This window comes from Ursus maritimus, unplaced genomic scaffold (assembly GCF_017311325.1).
Source record: "Ursus maritimus isolate PB19 unplaced genomic scaffold, ASM1731132v1 scaffold_4, whole genome shotgun sequence".
Classification (NCBI taxonomy): Eukaryota; Metazoa; Chordata; class Mammalia; order Carnivora; family Ursidae; genus Ursus; species Ursus maritimus.
The window spans coordinates 89,422,368-89,448,262 of NW_024426552.1; the positions used below are offsets into that span (position 1 = coordinate 89,422,368).

The following is a 25,895-nucleotide window of genomic DNA, read 5'->3' on the forward strand; positions in this document are numbered from 1 at the left end:
TGGTTGTATCAAAGACTTTGAATCTAGCAAGCAGCATTGATACTGAAATTTGAATGAATATAACTGGAAGTACTTTGCTCTTAAATGTGAAGTAATCTGTTTTGTAGATTCAAAAAACCTTTCCACAGGAGCCTAGGCATAATAGTAACATACTTTTTGATTATCAACTAGTGAAAGGAGCATTGTTTGGCCCAGCTTGAATTCACGCATTCCATGAGTAATCTAAACTTACACATACCATTCATTTAGTAACTGCTGATGAATCATACGGTGGCTTAAGTGAAACTCACACACAGAACTTTGGATGCTCAGTGAGTGACTTCTTCCCTCCTGTCTCTTAAGAGACTTTCGTTTTCTCCTGAAAAAGAAACTAAAAGCTTCTAAAACTGAGGATGCTCACCTATGAGCCTATTAACAACCTCAAATTGAAAGGGAACAGAAACAATCATACATTAGATAAGTGTTTCTGTCACATGTAGAAATGAGCACGTGGGAGTGACTTTAGGCCAAAATCAGTTGGCTATACGTCCATACTGAGGTGTATTCTGAGGACGGAAAGAACAGAAAGAAACCCTGAACTTTGTCCTCTTCTCTTATTGTTTGGATTAATGGGGTTACTGTTTAAGAATTATTTTCTTTTTATTGTTGGGTAAAATGAGCAGTAATCTTTTGTTTAAAAAATCAAGATTTTTCAGCATAAGAGAAATGGAGGTACCATTATGGACAGTAATTTCAGTAAGACCACAATGTTAGAACTCAGAAATATCAGTATAAACTCATGCCTTGAGAGAGAAAAAAATACATCTTTCCTGGGACTATCCACTAAGATTGTTTACTTACGGTGGCGTCCCAGAGGGGGCACACTTAGTTTGTATGCTCAGCACACATATTATGGTTTATAATTCCATCTTTCCACAAAAACAGACCAGGACTCCTTGGAAAAGGAGCCAGTTCCATGTCTGGGCCTAAGAAGGTACAAGAGGCAGAAGATAGAAAAGGTTTCAAAAATTAATCTGCGTAGGTGGTTTTTAAAATTTTTTTTCTTTTTCTTTAAAAAGATTTATTTATTTATTTATCTATTTATTTATTTATTTATTTGAGAGAGAGAGAGAGAACGAGTGGGAGAGGGGCAGAGGGAGAGGGAGAGAGAGAATCTCCAGCAGACTCCCCACTGAGTGTGGAGCCCGATGTGGGGCTGGATCTCATGACCCTGAGATCATGACCTGAGTCAGATGCTCAACCAGCTGAGCCACTTAGGTGCCCCTCAAATTATTTTTCATTTTGATGGAATTTCAGTCTTGCAAAGAAGTTGCAGGATTACTACTATCAAGACTACCAAATGCTCTTTATCCAGATTTCCCAAATGTTAATATTTTAGTATCTTTGCTTTATTTTTATCTCAGTCAATATATATTCTGAAAAGTTTGGAAATAAGTTGCAGGCATGACACCCCCTTACTACTAAATGCTTTAGTACATTCTTTTATATAATTACACAATTAACATTTAACAATTAACAGGAAATCAACATTGACACAATTCCATTATCTAATATATAGATCTTATTCAGAGATGGCCATTTATTCCAATAACGTTCTTTATAATAAATGAAAACCTTGGGTCGTGCATTGCATTCAATTATCATGTCTTTTAAGTCTCCATTATTCTGGAACAGTTCCTCGGACTTTCTGCGTTTCAGGACATCAACATTTTTTTAAAAAAGATTTTATTTATTTATTTGACAGAGATAGAGACAGCCAGCGAGAGAGGGAACACAAGCAGGGGGAGTGGGAGAGGAAGAAGCAGGCTCATAGCAGAGGAGCCTGATGTGGGGCTCGATCCCATAACGCCGGGATCACGCTCTGAGCCGAAGGCAGACGCTTAACCGCTGTGCCACCCAGGCGCCCCTGGACATCAACATTTTTAAAGCATATCAACCAGTTATTTTGCAGAATGTCCCTCAGTTTGGGTTTGTCTGATGTTGCCTCACCATTAGATTCAACTTGTCTTTGGCAGGAATCACTCAAGTGTTGCTGTGTCTTCTCAGTGCATTGAACCAGCAGTCACGTGATGTTGATTTCTTCCTAATGGATGAGGTGAACTTTGGCCCCTTGGCTAAAGTTGTATGGTAGAGGACTGTTTCTGCATATTTCTTGGTTACTTTCAACTTGCTTTGTTGGGGCTTTGGAAGAAGACAACTAATTCACATTTGTTAGGAACTAAAAGTAAAAAATTAGAATACTTTCTAATTCCAGCAGAGATTATATATGAGAAAGCATTATATAAACTGGAAAAGCACTTAAATTAATATAAAGGTTTGTTTTTATTTTTAGCAATGATTCCACTATAACATTTCCCAGGAAAAGTGATTTAATATGTAAAAAAGCTAAGCCTCTCAGCTTTTGCATCTGAGTTTTGTCAGGGAAAACAATCACATGAAAGTAGCATCAATCCAAAGTCAAATGCCTTAGAAGTCCCAATGAAGAATAACTTCTGTTTTTCCTCAACGTCTTATGATCTCAGCTCATTTGACTACCCCTTGGATAAACTACTTAGAGTCTCTGAGTTTTAAATTTTTCCTTCTTTGAGAGAGAGAGAGACAGAAAGAGGGGGGAGAAAGGGGAGGGTGGAAGGAACAGAGAGCGGGGGGAGGGAGAGAGGGAGGGAGAGAAACCACTCCAGTGGCAGAAGAGTTGGGAAGAACAGATAGAAAAGGCGATGCGCTTGGCATAATGCATAATGCTTGGCAAAGTCAACGTAAACAAGAAGACAAATTATTGTGAAAGTGGTCTGTATCAGTATTCCCTGTGGGCCCCCATGAGGCAGGTGGGATAGGTATTTGTTATTATTTCCATTTTAGAGGTGGTCACTGTCTCCAAGATCACATAAACCAAGCCAGAAGTGGGGCTGGTACCTGCTTTGGGGTTACTATTTATTACTCTTTCTTCTACATATGGCCATAACCTTGCATTTGCTGCTTGGAGAACTCACTCTATGTTTAAATGAATATCCAGTTTTGCTTGCATTTCTTAATGATTCTGCTCAGACCAAAATGTGATCATGTAAAAGATAATAAGAGCCTCTATTTAAGATCCCGGAAGCCATTTTGTTCTGTTATCTCCTGTGTTTAAAAGAAAGTTCCCAGGAGCATGAAAGGTGACTTGCATGTGACTGCAAAACAAAGTTATCTATCACTGTCATAGGCATCGGCATTAAACATTTCTCTAATTTGAATTCAAGGGCGTTCTCACCAATCATGCTGCCGGAATGCAAAGCAACATTTCTTTTACCCAGCACAACCTCCACTTGACCGATGACCATAAAAAAAGTATGATTCATTCCGTTGAAAATGTATTACCTTGAAAAGCCCCCTGGAGAGACCAATAAGTCTCTCTCTGTGGCATTCTGTTTTCTAATTGCAAGTTCACTTTAATCAAACAGTTTCTCAGATCTAGATCTTTAACTTATGAATACACTTGCTCAAATGTGAAGAAAATTTATGACTTCTCTTTAGTTGGCCATTTTCTGTGCTTTGGTGTTATGTAACCCAGAAATCAAAAGGAATCAGAACATTGCCAAATAAACAACTTAAATTGCTTAATACCTTGAAAAGGGCCCAATTAGTAGGAAAGAATGCCAATAGGAGGCTTCCAAGGCAGTGTCTGTTCTCAGAACTTTCCTTGGCTCAGGGAATCCAGGAGCAGGGCAGCAAACCCACCCTCACTCCTACCCCCAGACTGCATCCTTCCTCCCACCGCCCTCTCTTGGTCTCTCTCCGCTTTCTGTTTCCTGACTCCCGCATGTTCTGAAGAAACAATGTAACATGAATTTTAAAAGTAAAAGGTTAATGCTGACAAGTCAATCTTAAAATAACTTTTGAGAAAAACCCGCTTTGCTCTTCTTAAATGTAAATGCAGATTATACTGTGGTTGTTATCTGTCCTTATTTAGCAACTCAGGACCGTGATCATCAGGGTGCGGAATTAACTCATACTGACTTGGTTTTCGTCACCAAAGGTAGCCTGTGGCCAAACTGTAAAATGGGTAAAGTTTTGCTTCATTTCCTCCATCTCACAAATATGTTTTTTCTTTTTTTTAAGATTTTATTTATTTATTTGACAGAGACAGCCAGCGAGAGAGGGAACACAAGCAGGGAGAGTGGGAGAGGAAGAAGCAGACTCCCAGCGGAGGAGCCTGATGTGGGGCTCGATCCCAGGACCTTGGGATCACGCCCTGAGCCGAAGGCAGACGCTTAACCGCTGTGCCACGCAGGCGCCCCCACAAATATGTTTTTGATTTTCCCCTTAGGATTCTGGGTTTTCAGGTTGTACAGATTTTTTTCAGTCAGTGGTGTAAAGCATTCTGACAAACACCCCAGACCCAGGAAGCCTAAAGAGTTCCAAATAAGATGAATAAAATGAATCGTAAGAAACCCACACTGAGACACATTATAATTAAATAGCCGAAAGTTAAAGACAAGAGAATCTTAAAGGCAGCAGGAGAAAAACAACTTGTTATGCACCAGGGAACCCATAAGACTATCAGCAGAGCCTTCAGCAGAAATGACAGGCCACGAGGGAGGACAATGTACCCAGCAGGCTGAAAGAAAAAACCCTGCCAACTGGGGATGCTATACACGGCAACACTATTCTTCAAAAATGAAGCAGGGATGAAGACTTTCCCAGACAAACACAAGTGGAAGGAATTCATCACCACAAGACCTGCCTTACAAAAAGTACTAAAGGGAGTTCTTCGAGTTGAAATGGAAGGATATTAAACAGCAAGATCAGGACATTGGAACATAGTGAGACACCAGGGGAGGGGGGCACACAGAGGAAAGACCATGTGAGGACACAGGGAGAAGGCAGGCAGCTGTGAGCCAAAGAGAGAGACCTCAGAAGAAACCAAACGTGCGACACCTTCATCTTTGAGTTCTAGGCTCTGGAACTGAGAGAATGTAAGTTTCTGTTGTTTGAGTCACCCAATCCATGATACTTGATTATGGTAACCCTTGTGAACTAATAGAGGAGTCTATCCTGACCCTTGACGTACCGTGTGACTTAGCAGGACCCTTCTCCTCTCTGGGCTTCGGTTTCCACATCTGGAAAGGACAGGTTGGGCCACTTGGTATATGAAGTTCCCATCTGTTTTTGTGGTAAACAGAAAGGTTCCAGAATTGTCATTAATTTTTTGTGGCAGATTTTACTGTGAGAGGATAATCGCCAGGACAGATGGGCTTTTGTTTTTTAACCTAACTCGTCTCTAAAAGCCAGCAGCAATGGGGTTATAATGAGGTACGGGCATCTAAGATCCCCCGGCACATCAGTATTCATTTGCTAGGGCTGCCATAACAGACCGGGGCCGTCAACAGCACACATTTATTGTCTCTCGGTTCTGGAGGTGGGAAGCCTGAAGTGAAGATGTCCGCAGGGTTGGCTCCTTCTGAGGGCTGTGAGGGAGAGTGTGTTCCTGCCTCTCCCCTCGCTTCTGGTGGTTTGCTGGCAATCTTTGGCATCCTGGGTGTACAGGAACTTCACCCTGCTCTCCGCCTTCATCTTATGGCATCCTTCTGTGTGCATAGGTGTGACCACGTTCCCCCAACTAGTCCTATTTGGATTTGGGCCCATCCTAAAGACCTCACTTTCATTTAATTACCCCTGCAAAGACTTGTCTTCAAATGAGGTCACATTCTGAGGTAGTGGGGGTTAGAACTCCACTGTAAAAACTTGGGGGGACATAACTCAACCCATAAATAATAGCATCCCTAACTGCTTACCTCCCACCTACCAAAGAAAATGTCCCAGAGAATCCCCCACGGTTTGTGTCCCACCCACATGCTTATCCTGGATTTCCCTGCTTGCTCTTCTGTACCCAATACCTGCTTTTCTAACTCTGGCTGTTCCAGAGTTGGCGACTTGAGAATCTGTTTGGTAACTAAGCTCACCTTCCAGTAGAGGCTACGACAGGGCAGATACATATTCTTCTAGCCTCCCTTGGATCCGTATTCTCCAGCCCATGCATGTGCCCATTTCCAAACCCATCCAGGCCAAGAATTAGTCAAAAGCCTCGGCCACCTCTGGCCATTCATCTAAAAGGGGGGGGGGGGTGAACAAAAAGACCCTCACGGATCCTGAGGTACTGGATTTGAAATGGCCTCTAAAGCAATACACAGAAGTAGAAAAAAGACAATAGGCCAAGGAGAACCCCTAAAATCTGCAAAAACATTTATTTGCTATACCCCATCTCCTTCCTAGCAGGCTACTTTCATGCTCTTAGAAGCTTGGGTAGCTCGGTTTTACAGGTCAACAGTAGGCTCCTTGCTTTCATAAACACAGAAGAAACATCAGCCAGGTCCAGGTGAGAAAACCAATTCACATTCTCTGAACTGCTCGGAAGCCCTGGTGTAAGAATTAATTCACTCCACTGGGAAAGCACAATTCTCATTTGTCATTCAAGGATGTTGGTTCATTGAAGGATAGGAATTAAATAACATACATAAAAAAGATGATTACTTAAAAAAAATATCTATCCCTACAGAAATATCCCATTGATACTCAGTATATGAAAGCACTATTAGAAATGGCATTTTCTGGGGCCAGCACTGAGGTTGCCATGGTAAGAACAATTTTTTTTTTAGTTACCTAGAGAAAGAATAAAGTATCAGAAACATGTGTGGTTTGTTAGGGTCTAAACACTAGCATAGGGATTTTTTTCTTTCCGAAAAGGAGATTTTAATGGAAAATAAAACCTATCCTAGACCATGACTCCCCACAAGGGTTCCCATTTCAAAGAAAACCGCTTGGGCGGGGGGCTTGCATTGTATATTGTATAAAGCAGTTGGGTTTTTTCAGTACGGCCTGAGGAGCTGGAGATAACATCACCTCTCTTTCAGGGTTGTTGCTCAGGTGTGCAATCATCAGGGATCTTTCCCCTGGCCCCTGTGTCTGGCATGTGCTATGTGTTTCATGCCGAGCAAATCCGGACCCACAGTGTAAAGCCTCTCAGCTCTTTGAGTGACTGAAGAGAATTCACATGCATAACACTATTCTAGGCCTTCTGCAAATGTTAGAGGGGAAACGAAGGTCGGTTTGAATTGCCCAACTCTTCCTTCTCCCCATCTCTCTCTCTTAAGTATTTCTATTCTCTAATGTTCCTTCTTTGGCTGTTTTAGCCACCAAAGGCTTCTCTTTGGTGTCCTCTTTCCATTCATGGCCCAGGCTCACAGGCCACTCTTTCTCCCCAAATCCTTGTCCCTATTTTTTCTCCTCCCCTCCATTTTGTTGACGAATTCAGTTCTTTAATTCTACGCTCACAAGTTACACAATCTAAACCATCATGGTTGGATTGGTTCAGCAGAAGTCCTGGGTTACGTAAGGGCTAGAAACACTGTGTGCTAAGGACCTTGCCTACTGCCCAGCACAAACTGGGCCTTCCAGAGTGTAGTATTAGATAACTCTCTTCCAAAAACAGTGTCCTCGAAATTCAGCTTTTTTCTACTTCAGCTCTTTCNCTTCCCCACATTGGTCCCTGCAGTTCCCAGAATCAAAGACTCCTAAAAACTCAGAGCTGGAAAACCTCTGGTTTTACAGCGATCATTACAGCCCAGAGAATCCTCATTCTTACCTGCCCAAGCTCACACGGAAATTCTAGTGATGAAACTTGGACGACACCCCGGATGTCTCAGTTCCTCACATCTCCCAACACTCTCGTTGAAGCATAAGTGACATTCAAGATGTTTTCGACCATAAGCTACAGTTAGAAATACATTTTACACCAGCCCCTTGAATATCTGTATGTGTGTAAATACATGATATGCGATACTTATCATTACTACATGTGATGCATGCTGATATTTTCTCTTCCGTTATATTCAATTTCACTTCTTAAAATATTGGTCATAACTCTCTAACTTGATTTCAGGCCCCAGTAATGGGTTGTAACACAGGGTTTGAAAATCGCTACTACAACCCACTATCAATGTCATTTGAAGTCGGGGAAGCTTCCATAGAAAAGTTAACTCCTGGTGTGGAACTCAATATGTAAGCAGAATAAACTGAGATGAGTAGATGAGATAGAACGAGGATCAGGAAATGTGGTGGTTAACAGCATATGTGTGAGCAGATAGACTTAGATAAACTATTTGAAGAAATGAAGATAATAATTTAGGAACCAACACGTGGTAAATTCTGGTAGAAGTGTATCGGTGAGAATAAGAAATGGAGGGAATCCTTATCATCAGTTCAAAAGTAAAACCATTGTATACTCTAGAGGCACTCTTAGTTGTACAAATTATGCGCAAGTGTGCAGGGATGAGATGAGTTGCAACCATAAGGTTTCATAGTTCATAGTGACTCACAAGCTTGTCCTGGATTTAAAGCACTGACTTTTCCTTTCCTGTCCTCACTGGCGTTGCCTATAAATCAGCCTCCATCTTCCTCATTTTCTCCCCATTCTAGATAAAGCTGAGTTTTCTCTCAACTGCCTGTATCTCTATGGATCAGGGTTCTTTAATGACAAGGACTCAGGAGCATCTTTCTTTCTTTCTTTCTTTCTTTCTTTCTTTCTTTCTTTCTTTCTTTCTTTCTTCTTTCTTTCAGATTTTATTTATTTATTTGACAGAGAGAGAGAGCACAGGCAGGGGGAGAGGGAGAGGGAGCAGCAGAGTCCCCGCTGATCAGGGACCTAATGCGGGGCTTAATCCCAGGACCCTGGGGTCATGATCTGAGCTGAAGGCAGACACTTAACCGACTGAGCCACCCAGGGGCCCCAGGAACATCTTTCTTGGTTCAAACCTCTCTCTCTAGCTATGTGTATTCTAACCCATGACTACCAGACGCTTCCCATAGACATTCCCAGCCAGGCCTTGCCCTCAGCTCTGCACCCTCAGCCTCCAACTCCCCCTCCTGTACAGAGCCTTCACTCTGGAGCCTGTTCCTTCTGCGGTCTCTGGATATGCTCTGCTACCGCTCTTGGGGGTTCCCAGTGGGCTACTTCCACACCCTACTCCTCACTCTCAGTTAGTCCATACGTTTAACCCTTCTTTCCTTTTGAGCTTCCAGAATTCAGGAAAGGACTAAGTTCTTTCAGAGCTCACTACTCCATTCTTGATCCCAGGCATTGACTGCTTACCTCAGACTCCATTTTGGTCCTTTCTGGGGACAATCACTTAGAGATCCCTGCAGCAGCAATCCTAGGAGTTCTCAGAATGAGAGAATCTTAGAACCAGACCAGAAGTAGAGAAAGAGCAGAGGGGGCCACAGAGCAAAAGCCCTGAGACTCAGGGCACTGGGGTGGTACAGTCAGTTAAGCACCCAACTCTTGGTTTCAGCTCAGGTCCTGATCTCAAGGTCATGAGATGAACCCTTCATTGGGCTCCACACTTAGCACATAGTCTGCTTAAGACTTTCTCTCCCTCTCCCTCTGCCCCTCCCCTCTGCACGTGCTTTCTCTCTCTCTCTTTAAAAATTTTTTAAATTTTTTTTGGAAAGATTTTATTTATTTATTCGACAGAGATAGAGACAGCCAGCGAGAGAGGGAACACAGGCAGGGGGAGTGGGAGAGGAAGAAGCAGGCTCATAGTGGAGGAGCCTGATGTGGGGCTCGATCCCAGAACGCTGGGATCATGCCCTGAGCTGAAGGCAGACGCTTAACAACTACACCACCCAGGCGCCCCCCCCTTAAATAAATTAATTAATTAAAATTAAAATAAAATAAAATAAAATAAAATAAAATAAAATAAAATAAAATAAAATAAAATAAAAAAGCCCAGAGACCCAATAGCAGCCAGGTTGGAAAAATTCTGAGCACTTCATTCCTTCCTTCATATGACTTCCTTCTTAGTCTTACCCCACCACTCTAGCTGAATTCAGTTGTTGGACTCCTACAACATCAACATTGCCCCTGTACGAAAGCACTTTTTTGCACTCCGATTTTAATTATAGGTTTTTAGGTTTATACCTCAATGTCTGTATATGTCTCTATGGCTGTCAGTGCTCAGACCCGTGCTATATCCAGAGCAGCCACGTGATCAACGACGTCGAGTTGCGGTCATGATCCCACATGCGATCTGGGTTGCTGCTGCACTCCACTCTGTCTCTGCCATCCTCCAGCCCATAGTTCCCAAGATAATCCTCTTTCCAAAATGAAAGTAACTGACAAGAGGTCTCTAGCTGGATATTTGCCATGACACATAAACTCGGGCAATATCCTACCAAACCCAGAGATGTGATCACCCCAGCCCTTAGGAAACTTTACAACTTTGTAAGTTTTATGGTATCGTAGATATTGTCAGTGCTATATTGAGTGTGCGGATTTTGTCTCTTCCTTCAAAGGGTGTTATTTTGTCCTGGTGGGCACTTAATATTCCTGCAGAGCAGGCTGAACTTTTGGAGAGTGTTTTGAAGATTTGTTATGGAAGACCTTGAGTTGCATGTATTCTAGAGGGAGATTAGCCCTCTTCGCAATGCCTCCCCTTTCAAGGGCCGCCCCCGAATGCCCAGAAGGTACAGGGAGGTCCCTCTACTCTGGGAGGTCAAAACTGAAACATCTTCCAGCCCTCTGGAAACCCCAAGTGTTGTTCAGCTCACAGTTTCCTGGTGGTTTTTCTTTCCTCAGTAGTTTCTTGTGTAGCCTCATGAAGTTGCATCCGGGGAAGGAGCAGATTACTAGGCGGATACTCTAGGAACCGCTGCGTCGATTTCTCTAGGCAGCAACCTTCTCCTGGTCCCCAGCTCAGTGAGATGGCCGTGCCATGCTTGAGTGACTCCTCTCAGTGCCGCAGTCTGAAAAATGCCTACAGGCAGAAAGTGGGAGATCCCTGGGCTTGCCTTGTTCGTTTTTAATCTCAGGGGCCACCACAGGTGCCTGATGTTTAACATCTGAAAACCGTCATTGCATACATACATCCCGTTGTTAATGGTGGGAACACTGGTCCAGTATCACATGCCCCATAGTGCTTGGAATAGGACGTTATGTTAGTTAATTTAAATCTACACTCAACCTGAATTGGGAACACACTCAATTTATAGAAACTTTAAAAAAAAATTTTCCATAGCAAGAATTAATGCAACAAAGTGGTTATTAAAAAGCACTGCACATATACTAGGTATTTGTTTGTTTTTATGATAACATATAATGTATTATTTGTTTCAGGGTACAGGTCTGTGATTCATCAGTCTTACACAATACCCAGCGCTCACCACAACACAGGCCCTCTCCAGTGTCCATCACCCAGCCCTCCCATCCCTCCACCCCCGCCCCTCCAGCAACCCTCAGTTTGTTTCCTGAGATTAAGAGTCTCTTATGGGTTGTCTCCCTCTCTGGTTTCTTCTTGTCTCATCATCTGTGTACTCAGAGGAAGTCACGCTTTTATCTTGACTTTATTTGGAGTTCTTGCCCCAACGTTTATCCTTCACTTACATATCTTGTGCTCTCCAATCCACCAAGCCTATTTTTTAAAAAATAACATTCTGTTTTAAACGATCCTTGGGGATGGTGACTCATGATTTTTTTAGCAGCTGATGGTAGTCACTGCAGAAGGTTGAAGTGGGTGAGAGTCCACGTGACCTTGCTACCAGGGTGATGCAAGCGAGTCTCAGATGGTAGCCGGTCCACGTATCTTAGATACCTTTAATTTCCCTGGTGAGAACTCAGTCCTATCACTTGTCAGGCTAATCAGCCATAATTTTTACCAGTAAAATAATTCTTAGTATTTACTCTGCCCATTAGCAACCTAGGGTGTTTTTTGAGGTACACATCACAGAAGCATTTTAAATAACGAGTTCTGTAGTTTAGAAGGCTGGATGACAGCCTAAAATAGGGCAGCTTTCTTTTAGGGCCACAGACCGAGCCCATGCTGAAGTTATTGTAAAGTAAGTTGCAGCTTTCTTAACATAGTTTCAAACTTAATCACAGGTACTTCTGTTGTAAAAGGCAGTGTGAAATAAAGCTCAATGGGTTTTGGGTTCCTTTAAAGCATTAATATGCTGTGTGCATGGTCAGTTTCCAAAGAGGTGACGGGGAGGCTGGAGGTGACTCCAGTGGCCCGCACTTCCTAACCGCAGCTGGCCATGCAAGCCTTTTTCTTAGGGGACTCGTGCTCTTTAGAAACCATCTTGGCCAACACCAGTCTAGCCGAATTATGTAAACAGATTTCAAGGGAAAAACCTGAAGCCTGGAAGACTGGAAATGGTGCTGTAATAGATAAGAGATAATAAGATCCTGACTAAGTCTGGGAAAGCAAGAAATCTTGAAAAATCCAATTAGACATTTAAAAGAGAGAAATGGAATAACACGGAACATTAGTTTAACTTTAGTACCTTGACTGTAGAGACAGGCAAAGCCTTCACAGATACACGTAATCCAATGGGATGTCACCTTTATATCCGTAAGCACGATTTATCCTGGCAGGAATCACATAAAAAGACGAATTCAGTATAGAATCCAGAAGTTAACAGAATAGGTGAATTCAGTCAAGTGGTGAAGCAATCCGTGTGTGTGTGTGTGTGTGTGTGTGTGCACGCGCGTGTGCATGGGTGTAGGATAGGCTGTGCAACAGATTTAGAGCCTCTCCCCTTTACAACAAAACTCCTTGATAGAACAGTCTATTCTTTTTAGTGTCTCTGTTTATTCTCCTCGCATCCAGTACTCCACTGAAACCAGTCTCGTCAAGGTCGCCAACTGTCTCTAATTGTCAGCTTGAGTGGGTGATTTTCAGTCTTTTTGAGTCAGTTTAATGTATCATAAATTTTCAGAATTTCATCTATTTCACCTAAATTTTCACATTTATTGACATAAAATATTTCGGTGTCCTCTTATTACCTCTCCAACATCCACAGCAATTCCAAACCTAGCTGTTGATCTCTGCCTCTGTCACTCTGAAAACCTCTTTTAGAAGCTTCTTGGCCCCTTTATGTTTGCATGGCACTTGTCTGTTGATACTTTGCAGGATTTTCAGCGCTATTACTTACACAACTTTGGTTAACCATTGATGATTGAAAGTACTTTACAAAATACCAAATAAATTACAGAAAAAGAAGTTACAGTGGCGAAAACGACATGTTTCGGAAATCACAGAGCTCAGGACAGCATGCCAAAGTACTCATCAGCCATAGTCTTCGTGTTTAGAGCTGAAGCTCATTGGCCGAGAGTGAGAAAAAGTCTGCAACCCTTGCTTTTATTTCCTAAAAATGTACCATACCATTCCAATCGCAGAAACAGGTAAATGTTAATATATAAATAAACACAGTACATCACCTTGGAGATACACACTTTTTTTTAAACTGATTTCTGAGATAAATAGCCATAAAACAAATCAGTGTTGACCCAGTCAGTATATAATGGGGTGTGCTTCTAAATATAAAAGGACAGGGACAAGTGTCCGTGTAAGACAAAAAACCTGAGTCCTCGTATGTACCCTATGACAGTATCCAGACACTGGGTAGGACCTTGTCACCTTATGTGCGTAGTTTGGCCCTTTAAAGTTTAATTCCATGCAATTCAACTAACAACCCATACTGATTAGGTGTAAGGTACCGGCATTTGTAGTTATGCGTTGTAAACATTGATAACTATTAACCCTTTAAGACAAAATGCAGCAGTATCTGCTAAGTGATAGGATGCTAACATACCCAGTTCTCTACTCATCGAATTGCTCCTTCTAGGTTTTGCCTTGGGGTTAATGTGAGCACGAGTAGGGGGCTGGGGAAAATGACAAGTCTCTTCTGTCAAGTGTGGCAAGTGTGGCAAGAGCCAACTTGTCATTAGGCACAGTGGGCACCATAGCTTGGGACCACAGTGTTTGTGGGGGCCCATGAAAATGCTTTAATTTCTTTTAAAATCAGAAGGAAAGGGGTGCCTGGGTGGCTCAATCGTTAAGCGTCTGCCGTCAGCTCAGGGCGTGATCCCGGCATTCTGGGATCGAGCCCCACATCAGGCTCCTCTGCTATGAGCCTGCTTCTTCCTCTCCCACTCCCCCTGCTTGTGTTCCCTCTCTCACTGGCTGTCTCTCTCTGTCAAATAAATAAATAAAATCTTAAAAGAAATCAGAAGGAAAAAAAACCCTAAATGTTTAGGCTGAATAAAATATTTTAATATATAATATTGATATATTCAACTTTATACCAACACAATCATAAAATGTAATGTAATATTTTTTTATGGAGAAAGGGGCCCGCAAAACAAATGTGCCCAGAGCCTGTGAGAGTCCTCCCGTAGTCCTGCCCTTGGCCGCAGGGAAAGGCAGTTCTCTCATCTGGTTGCAAAATTTTCAAGTAGAAGACAGAGTACTGCAGAGAAATGGCCTCTTTGGGTTTTCCCACGACAAAGCAAGACACAGTGCCTTAGAGACATCCCCATGTATTGATTCTTCCTGCCCCCAGTCACAGGGCTGTTCCATAACAGAATGTGTCCACAGTATAGACTCTGAGTGGCTGTTTCCTGCTCAGGGAGACGGCACGACTCCCCAAGGGTTCAGAGTGGGTTGGCTAGTGCTCAGAGTGTGTAGATGCAAAGAGAACGCCCGAGGTAGGTATGGTATTAGAAACCTCAGCAAACTGTCGCAAAACAATAACAATTTGAAATGGGGGGGGGGTGTCTGGGAACTGTTTCGTCAAGACCAGCAAGTCACCAAAGAGATAGTTGGGTCAGTACAGATGAGAGGGGTATGGTGCATCACCCTATTGTCAAAATAATCCAGAGAGATTTTACAAAGAGAGGGACCCCACTAAGAGTCTAATACCCCCCCCCACACACACACATGGGAAGTTCCTTACCCTTTCTCTAAAAATCATTGTCATACTAAGCTGCCATTATTGATGAGAAGATACTGTGTTTCTCACTGTGATGGATCAGGACAAGAATAAACAATGTAATAACTACTGGTGTCGGAGACAAGGAAGTCTTAGATGCTGGCAGCTAACGCTTCCCTCCCATTCGCTAGGTCCAGTTATTATAGTACTTTACATCGTTTAACTCATTTCAAGTCTTCACGATAATCCATCAAGGGGGTTATTATTACTACGCTCATTTTATAGAGAAACAGACACAGCGGGGTTGGGTATGTTGACTAAGGTCACACAGTGAGTGGCAGTGCTGGTTTCAAACCCAGGCAGCCTAGCTCTGGAGCTGGTGCTATTACTAGTCCCTGAGTATGGGAATCAGTAGTTAACATGACACCTACATATGGCACAATACCTGTCCACGTGAACTATTTAGTAAGTCTATACATTTTACCACTAACATCGCTTGTGTTTTTCTCAATTCCTTGTTTTTATAAAACCCTAGGGAAGAACTCCCTTCATGATCACTGAGATAGGAATTCTAAAATCCTAGGTGGATCCAGGAAGTTCATCGGGAGAGCCCTAGCAAGGGCTCTCTCTCTCTCTCTCTCTCTTTGAGATTTATTTATTTATTTTGAGAGGAGTCGGGTGCCGAGGGACAGGGACAGAAAGCATCTCAAGCAGACTCTCCACTGAGTGAGGAGCCCCATGCAGGGCTGGTCTCATGATCCTGCGATCATGACCGAGCCAAAATCAAGAGTCAGATGCTTAATGACTGAGCCAGCCAGGCTCCCCCACTTTTTTTTTTTTAAGATTTATTTATTTAGTTCTAGAGGCAGAGAGGTGGAGAGGGAGAGGGAGAGAAGGGAAGAAGTATCTTGTTTCAAATTTCCTAAATGAAGTAACTTGCCAGATTATGAAGTAACTAAACTCATACTTCAAGATGTTACATGTTTTGAAACAAGTCCTATTTATAATCATTTACCCTAACGCTGCAACATGTTTTTCCTCTCTCCGGTGGATTATGGAATCCAGTTCAAATAGATTTCTCAACTGAATGTGAACCTAAGTACTAGAGGGAACACCAAGAATTCCCTTAATTCACCCTCATGTCCCAAGGTGCCAAGGTATGAGAAGCGCATTGCTTTTGTTTTGTTTTTATCTTATGTTTCCACCCCCCACTGTGGAGTATCCTAGGCCTGCAGGAGCGCCAGGCTCTTCTTTCCTCAGCCTTCCTGCCCTGCCCATGTCCTGCTCCCACACGGGCCTTGGATGCTCAGCCTTTGCATGTGACCTCTTTGCCCTTCCCCAACCTAGGGAGAATTTCACGTCTCAGAGAAGAAGGCCATCTTTTGAGAGGTTCCTGTTAAAGATTCTTCAGCCATCTGGAAAACACAGGGAATGCTTTTTTTTCCCTGAGGGCACATCTCTCCTCTCCAAATTAACTGTCTAAACCTAAAGCCAACCTTCATTTAAGGGTGGACAATAACTTGTTTTACATCCATGATGATCCGCAAAGTTGCAAATGGAAACGGATCCATGACAAGAATTGTGGAAAGCTGTGAAGGGAAGCAAAGTGCTTTGTCTACCGAACTAAAATGGCGTGGAAATAGTCTGTCATTTCTTTTTACTGAGGGGGGTGTGTGTGTTGTAGCTAGTATATATATATACATATTTAAGATTTTATTTATTTATTCGACAGAGATAGAGACAGCCAGCGAGAGAGGGAACACAAGCAGGGGGAGTGGGAGAGGAAGAAGCAGGCTCATAGCGGAGGAGCCTGATGTGGGGCTCGATCCCATAACGCCAGGATCACGCCCTGAGCCGAAGGCAGACACTTAACCGCTCTGCCACCCAGGCGCCCCGTAGCTAGTATATTTTTGTGATTGCAAAAATTAATGGCTAGTTGGAAAACAGAGGCACAAAGTAAATATAAAATAATCCATAGTGCCACAGCCAGAGATAATATATGTTAAACATGCTAATTCATAGGTGGATATCTATCTAGTCACTAAAAGAAGGACACGTCCCGTTCACTCTTTGTTATCTGATTTTTTTCCCTTCTAATCAATATGTTGTGATGCTTTTCCCATCATTAAGTGTATCTTCTACTACATGATTCTTTATCGATGTATCTGGTCTATAAACTGGATCTAAAAAAATAGATTGGATATCTATTTACGGTGAACTACATTAAATTGCCATTTTGGCAGGTCAAAATAGTTGAATTCATCAATTTTATATGTTTCAATCAAATATTTTCCTATTGCTGGATTCTTAGGTTATTTCCAATTTTTTATTTTATAAATAAGGATGTGATGAACATTTTGCACATAAATCTTTTTGCAAGACTACGATTATTTTCTTAGGATAAATTCCTAGTAGTGAAATTGCTGAGTCAAGAAGGATGGACATTTTTATGGCCTTTGATACATGTTGCCAATTTTCCCCCCTAATAATGCTAATTTATAATCTCTGTGGCAGCTTTAATGCTTTAAAAAAAAAAAAACACCTCAATTATTCTGTTCATACTACTATCATGAAATCATGTGACTGTTGTTCACCTTCCCCACATCGTCTTCTAGTTTAAATGTCATCAAACGATATTTTTTAAATGCCCAGAACCTTTATAAATCCATAGTTAATGTAGATGTAAAGATAGAGCTTGCTTGTATCCAGCACCAAGCTGTTTAGTTCAAGAAAGCGTAAAGAACTGGAAGGACTGCCCTACCCTCCACTCATGTCAATTCCCCTAGACTGGATACCAGGTATGGTGCTAGGCAATGGCCGATGCTTCCTTTATGGTTATCGAGTTGAATTGCAGGAGAAGATGCAAAAGCCACTATTTTGGTTTGTTTCCTGGTTTTAAATTTTTTTAAAAAGATTTATTTATTTATTTATTTATTTATGTGAGAGAGAGAGACAGTATGCAGGGAGAACAGAGGAAGAGGGAGAGAAGCAGACTACACTGAGCATGGAGCCCAGCATGGGCTTGATCCCACGATCCTGAGATCAGGACCTGAGCCGAAACCAAGAGTCAGTCGCTTCACTGACTGAGCCACCCAGGCGCCCCTGTGTTTTGGTTGTTCTAGACGGAGTGTGGAGATAGTGAAGGAAAGCTGAGGGAGGACGTGGTATATTTCCAGGGGTGCACACAGATATGTGTACGAGCACATATTCGGGAATCCTGGGGCTCACCCTTCTACAGGAAACAGCTGATTTGGGTGTAAAGGAAAGATGTTAGTCAGCAGGTCCTAAAACAATATTTTTTTAAATGTGAACCAGCCATAATGGGTCAAAAGCTTAGGCGACAATGCCTGTGATTGAAAGTTCTTGCTTAAAATCTTGTCACAGTTTAGATATTATAGTAAGAGACTTTAATGACACGGTTGCACTTAACTTGAAAAATGTTATCCAAAATATTCTTACTACGTGGACATCCAGGCAATTTAGAATCAACATCTTTGTAGAGAAAGGAAACCAAAAGCAATTTCTCTTCCACATGTTGTCTGTGTTAGTGGTGTTTCAAGTGCTACTTTGGAGTCTTCCGAAATACCTTTCTATACAAATCATATAACTTATCAGCCCCAAACGTCTTTTGCCGGTGGAGCTTATCTAGTAATTGCTAGTTTTATAGCTTTCAAACTGCTTTGGGGAAAATTGCTTTTGGGAGACAAGAAAAGACTTTGATGATCTTTAGACTCAGATTAAACTACCTACGTTTGAAAGAGGGTCCGGCAATAGACAATTTACAGCCTGATATAGAAAATATATCCACATAATTTGCTTATACAGAAAACAGACAATATGCACATGGGGTTATCGAGTCATAGAAAGAAAATGCAGTCAATGTAGTCTTTCTCCTTTCCTAGAAAACGTTAACTCAGACTAGACATTTTTCTGATAAAGAATATGTTTTAAAAATCATCTACACCCCTCCCCTAACAAGCTGTACACCTGTAAATCTGGAATGACACATGAATAACAACTCTGATGATCAAAGCAAGAGCAGAATTCATACCTTAAAGGTTGTTAAACAACACTGAGATTATAATTGTCCAGATAGTAATAATTTTTAAAAATGACAGTATTGAGATTGGTACTCACGTAAGCGCCGCTGAGAGTGTAAACAGTGCAAGCTTTATGAAGACGGTGTGACAATATGCTTTAATAAACTTAACATTTTATCTCTCTCTTTTTTTTAAAGATTTTTTTAAAATTTATTTGTGGGGTGAAGAGTGTGGCGGGGAGGGGCAGAAGGAGAGGGAGGGAGGGAATCCCAAGCAGACTCCATTGCCAAGCGTGGAGCCCAATGCAGGGCTGAATCCCACAACCCTGAGATCATGACCTCAGCTGAAACCAAGAGTCAGAAGCTCAACTGACTGCACCACCCAGGTGCTCCAACATTTTATATCCCTTCGCATTGTAGTTCTGCCAAAGTAAAAGGGCAATTTGATATGTGGGGAAAGAGTCATGAACAAATGAAACATTTATAGTACTATTTTTTTTAAGATTTGTTTATTTATTTTAGAGAGAGAGAAAGTGTGCACAAGTGGGGGGAGGGGCAGAGGGAGAGAATCTCAAGCAGACTCCCCACTGAGCTCAGAGCCAGCCATGGGGCTCCATCTCACAACCCTTGAGATTACGACCTGAGCAGAAACCAAGAGTCAAACGCTTAACTGACTGAGCCACCAAGGTGCCTCTGTTTTTTAGCTTTTTTTTTTTTTAAGTTCCTATATTTATTTAAGTAATCTCAACACCTAACATGGGACTCGAACTCACAAGATCAAGCGTCCCATGCTTCTCCAACTGAGTCAGCCAGGTGCCCCCCTAATATTATTTTGATTATAGTATTTAGAAATAACCCAAATGTTGTTAGAATAACAGATAAAATGTTATAGCATATGCTAAAATATTATGTAATAAAATGACATCTTCAAATGGTTTTATAAAATGGAAAATGAAAACATTAAGTGGGTAAAGCAGAATATATAATACATTTATTATATATACATAAATTATACACGCATAAATCTTTTCGCAGCAACAATTTCTTGGTACAGTTTTGTTACTATAGATTTGAATGAAAAAACAGGAAAAAAATCTTGAAGGAAATATACCAAAGAACCAAAAACAAAAAACCTATGGCAATGGCAGAATGACTACTTATGATCACTGCTTTCTGTTTTACATTTTTCTGCCTGTTCTAATTCCTCTAATATGAACATATATTAAAGTGAAATAATATTTTGAATAATAACATTCATAAAATGAAATTTTTGAAAGAAGAAAAAAGAATGTAAGGAAGGAAGGGAAGGAAGGAGGGAGGGAGGGAAGAAATATTGATTTCAGAGTGATTTGGAAGTGAATTTAAGGAAAATATTATTCTGAAAAAGAACACAAGAAAATTTTTGTTGGACTGCTGAAGTGGTAGTACAGATATGATTATTTCTCCTTTTCAAACTGTTTCATGGTATGGGGAAGAAAGGCATGTGAACTGAAAGATAATGAGACCTAATAGTACACGTCAGGTAGACGTGGATCCCTGGAGTTTACAAACAAAATATGGTCGGCGTAAATATGGTGCCAGTGTATTTTGGTAACTTCAGTAACTAGATATCAGCTATCTCGGACATAATTCAAGCGTCTCCCCTTTAATGAGACCCTTCCCCACCTTGAACGTCTGCCACACAGATTTATCTACTTATTCTCTCTTGGCCTGGTATTTCTTTCTAGGGGCCGCAGTTGATGTCTTTCTGTTACCTAGCACTACCTACCTTGTCAGTTGCTTTGTTTTTGCTCACGGAGGAGTGTATATTAGTCCTGCTTCTTGGTGCCAAACCAGAAACTGATTCTGAATAATTTAGTAAGTAAAGGAAATCACTGGAGTAGTCTTGGGTTGCAGACAAAATGGAGAAAAGGCCAGAGATCCAGATCCCTACAAAAACAATGGAGGAAAGCAGAGCCAAGAACTTTTCACAGAAACTACCTCTTGGGACATAATCTCTACTGCTGTTGCTGCGGACACATGGCTGCACTTGCAGTGACTGTTGGCTAACTGGTCCCCCTTGGGAGTCAGCACCTGGTAGAGACGTCTGCCTGGCCACTCTATTTGCCAGGGGCAGGGGAAGTGTGGTGGTAACAACCCACAATGATGGGGGTGCCAAACTTCAAGGTGCAATATATACCTTAAACCAATGGCCAGGAGGTGATGCTAAATTCAACAGGGAGGATACACGAGTCTGGAAAACAAGAGGTAGAAGCACTTACCGTCGTTTTCAGACACACTTGGGGAATTTATACTTCCTACTCCTGCACCTTGAGTCTCTGCGGGCCTGAATGTCCTGGTTCCCACAACGAGGTCAATTACACCACGCACATAGTAAGAGTACCACTAAATTTAAAGCTCCAGCTGCCCCTATGTCATTTGAGGCTGCTAGTGCCAATAGAGCAGTGAACACGAGAAGAAGTTGGCATAGTGGCGGGAGTAACTGACTGATGATTATGAGAAGGTAGAGCTTGTACTCCATAATGGGCTAGGGAGGAAAAGGTTTGCCTGGCATATATATTAGCACTTCCGTGCCCAGTTTTAGCTGCACACGGACCAGTGCAACAACCACCACCTGTGTAGGCCATGGTCATCAGTGGCTCAGACCACCCCAGGGAGGAAGGTCTGGGTCACTTAACCAGGCCAGCCATGTGGGCTAGCGTAAGTACTGATGGAAAGGGATGAGGAAGGATGGAGGAGGAAGATGACAGAGTGTCCCAGGACCAATTGCAGCAGCGGGGACTATAGTGCATCCCATCTGATCTGTCCTTGCAAGTTTTCCTTAGAAACTGTGGCCAAAAAGGATCCTGAAGAATCTATACGTCGATGGATGGAACTTGATAGAAGAAGCAAGTGGATCTGACTCTACATGGGAGGATAAGGTGCGTGCTGTTCATGTGTCACCCAGATCTGCTTTGCCCACCTAGGGCCTCGGTCACCACCCAGCCGCTGTGCTCCTTCTCCAGAGAATTATCTCCGGCCAACAGGAGCTGCCTCAAGAAGTTTTGAGATGTCTGGGTGGCTCAGTTGGTTCAGCGTCTGCCTTCGGTTCAGGTTATGATCCCGGCGTCCTGGGATCGAGCCCCACATTGGTCTCTCTCCCTCTCCTCCCCGCTTGTGCTTTCTCTCACTATCTCTGTTGCTATCTCTCAAATAAACGTATAAAATCTTAAAAGAAAAGAAAAAGTTTTGCCCTCCCACCTCACCATGCACAGAAGCAGCGTGAAACCAAAGACTGACTCACGCAGGCCTGCAAAAAGCCAGTGCCCTTGCTTCAATATGGGCTAAGCGATGAGGTGCGATTCATGCTCCAGGGCGCCGGATGGGCTCAGCCGGAAGGAGGAGCCCACTGAGGCCGCATCCTTGTCCAGCCTTCTTCGCTTGCCCTATCCCGGTCCATGGTTCCCCCTCTCCCTCATTAATCTCCCATACAGCGTGCCCCTCTCAGGCTCTGCTTCTGGGTGACCCCAAACAGCCACAATTAAATAGGTTTTAGAGAGGCTTTCTTATTAATTACGAAGGATTTGTTGTCTTAGACGGTATTTTAGTTGTACTTCTGTAAGAAAAGGTCCTTTTCACCAATTAAAACTGATATATTTGGGTCACTTTTCTCCAGTTTTTACGTTTTTCCAGGGTGTGCTTTGTGGGAAACAAGTTTCTCAAGATAGTCCACCACTTACACACACACACACACACACACACACACACACACCAGTAAAAGATTTTGTGTTAAGTGATTTGAGAAACCCTGTAGTATACATGCGAGTTGGGGAGACTCACCGCGCATGTGACATGGAAGTCTGTGAGGTAGCAGTACCAGTGGTTACATGACCCAGCAGATCCGCTCCCAAATCCTAGCTCAGCCACTCCTCGTGACTAGGGTCATCGCTTAACTTCTCTGATCCCCGGTTCTTATACATAAAATTCATGGGCACACACCGCACAGTTACGCTGCAAGAAGGAAATGATAGATTGCATGAAAAGCACTTAGCACAGTGCCGGACATGCAGTAACCGGCAATAAATCATAACAAGTAAATAAATAAAAATAAGTGCCTTGAGCTGCAGGGGAGAAGAGGACTGTTAAATTCTTTTGACCACAGAACACTTAAAAAAAGAAACAAACATAAAGGTCAGAGAAAAAACATGAGATGCATTTTACAAAATGTGAATTTGGTGAAATTGAATCACACTCCCCACAAAGTAGAGAGCATTATCTAAAGAATATGAACAAGGTAAACAGCAAGATCACTTCAGGCAAATACCCGACAATTCAGAGATCTCTGCATTAAAAATAAAACAAAACAAAACAACCCCCAAAATAAAGAGTCATTATTTTAATTCTAAGAAAATTAGCATCTGCCTTGCTTGTATTTTCCAAATCAACATTAATTTTCCACCTTGGAGATAAATTTTCCCCCAAATGTTCTTGATAGTTGTTTACCTAATTATATGTTATATGTCGACTTGAAAACTGCAATCCGCCTGCATCTTGAGTCTGGGTGACCCAAGTTTTCAGTATCCCCCTCACCCAGCCCCAAGCAGATCTGAGATCTGGAGAGGGCACGATGGGGCTGGAGAGTAGGAGGTTTCTGCATGGGGCGCCTGGGGGGCTCAGTCGGTTAAGCATCTGCCTTCAGCTCAGGTCATGATCCCTGGGTCCTGGGATCAAGCCCCACGTCGGGCTTCCTGCTCAGCAGAGAGTCTGCTTCTCCCTCTCTCTCTGCCCCTTCCCCCTGCTTGTGCTCTCTCTCTCTCTCTCTCTCAAATAAATAAATAAATAAAATATTTAAAAAGAAAAAAATCAAATAACAAATTAAAGGGGGAAAAAAGAGACAGTGCAGTATCAGAGCAGTAGCGGGAGCCAAGGTGTGTGTGCTTGGTTTGGTAGGAACAGGAGGCTTCAGCCAGAGTATTTTTATAGAATTAAGTCAATAAAACAATTCTTCTTGTTCCCAAGATAATCATGAGTAAATTTCAGAAAAGGGGATTCAGTAGATATTATATTAGTTTGCTAGGCCTGCTGTATAACAAGCCAAGAACAGTAATCACTTCGTCAGGGTCTGAAGGCTGGAAGTCCAAGATCAAGGTACTGGCAGGTGTGGCTTCTCCTGAGGTCTCTCTTGGCCTTGCAGACGGCTACCCTCTCACGAAGTCTTTGTATAGCCTTTTCTCTGCATGTGCCCATCCCTGATGGCTCTTCTTTCTCTTATAAGGACACCAGTCCTCTTGGATGAGGATGCCATACTTAAGACCTCCTAACCTTACTTGCCTCCTTAAAGGTCCCATCTTTAAAACTGGTCACAATTCTAAGGTTGGGTTTCAACATATGATTTGGGGAGGAACATAATTCAGTCCATGGCAGGTATTAATATAGATCAGACATATTTTTTGACTGCCATCAATTCTATCTCCTGAAGAAATATTGATTAGCCTTGACTCAGTGGAAGAGTTGTATCTATGAATATTTACCTCTGTAGTGTACCGCAAGGCATGATTTCCCTTTCTGGACTCCTAGGAAAATGTTATTTGCATTTAGAGTAATCATTCTAAAATCATTTCAACGTTTAGAAGAGAGTGGATCTCCTCTCTCACAGAGCCTTCCCCAAAAGGCTGTGTCAGATTCGTACATTTCTATGTGGAGAAAGAGCCAGTTTGGGATTGGAATCAGAATTCTAGTCATGGTTTCACCTTTATGTAGTTGGAAGGTTCTCTTGCCTTCCCAGGGCAAGGCAATTCACCCTGCAGCATTCACTTGGGAAACAGGTTCCCTTTCAGCTTTTTTCACTTAGGTTCAAATGTGTCAAAGATCATTGGTGTTCACTGTTTTTGTTCAGCTCCTTTGTTACCATAGCTAACATTTGGAGAGCGTACAAAGTAGCTAGTACATTACCGTGGCAGGAGTCCAGGCTTACCAGCTAAACAAGGTAAAAAGTGAATAGAAACATAGAACTTGATGATACAAGACTCTGATTTCAACAAGGAAAAAGAAAAAAAAAAAAAAACCCACCAAGGTTTTGTTTTGTTTTGTTTTATTGGCACAGATACGGGTTTTTCTCCCTTCCTCCTTAAAAAAAAAGTTTCTTTAAAATAGAAAAACATGTCTCTTCCAAGTTTTTTTCTTGGATGAGTCATTGCAGATTATCTGTGTTTTGACGGCCTTCATATGGGCGGGGAATAAAAAGAGCTGTCATATGGAAATTCATCAAATGTTAGAGCTAAGAAAACAGCATTACAATAATACAGTATAAGCAGTTCATTTTTCATATGGAGAAAAAACCCGCAAAAACTTGAGTTTCTGGAAACTAACTAAGCAAATCCAGATGTAGTCAGAGATAGCACTGGGTCATTGCCATGTCTCCCCAGCTAAAATAGGTTTTCTTCCGCACCAGAGACCGTGATTTATGCTTTGTTACATTTCTTGTAAATCCCAGGCAACTGCCAGGCACATGTTAATACTCTATATAAATACTTGTATATCGACAATGCCATTATCGTAACGTGATGGTAGAGTCTGAGAGCATTAACATTCTCAACAACAAACAAAAGGATAGGTACTAATTTAATAAGAGAACCATGTAAATATATTTTAAAAGATTAATATATTTGGTAAAATAATTGCTAAGTCCAATGGTATCATCAAAGAAAACCACCATGTGATTGTACAACATGCTGTGATAGAGAATCGAATAAATCTTCTAGAGTTAGAGGGAGCCACAGAGATTATCTTGTACCAGCTTCTAACAGTGAAACCAAGAAAATCAAAGAAATGACAAGAATAACCAGGATTCCTTCTCTCTCTCTTGAAGAAGGTGAGATGGCTTATTTATAGGAGACAGTGTAGTATTGACAAAGTAACAAGCAAATAGATCAATGGACAAAACGGGGAACTCACAGAAAAGATCTATGCGTAGACAGATACTAGGTGTGTGACTGAGTTAGTGCTAGAGATGGACAGGAAGAGCGGATTTATCAGTAAAAGGTTCTGGGATAGCTGGTTATCCACAGGGAGGAAAATAACATAGGGCACCCTACCTCACTCCATACCAAAAAAAAAAAAAAAAAAAAAAAAG

General features: G+C 42.0%; 1 long non-coding RNA gene across 1 annotated transcript; it reads right to left on the reverse strand.

The window, feature by feature from the left end:
- Positions 1–11,312: 11,312 nt before the first annotated feature.
- Positions 11,313–22,916, reverse strand: LOC103676139. Its single transcript, XR_572019.2, has 3 exons — positions 20,553–22,916; positions 12,316–12,399; positions 11,313–11,444 (listed from the first exon to the last, which is right to left on the reverse strand). It is a non-coding gene; the product is annotated as an uncharacterized LOC103676139 (long non-coding RNA).
- Between the last annotated feature and the right edge of the window lie 2,979 nt (positions 22,917–25,895).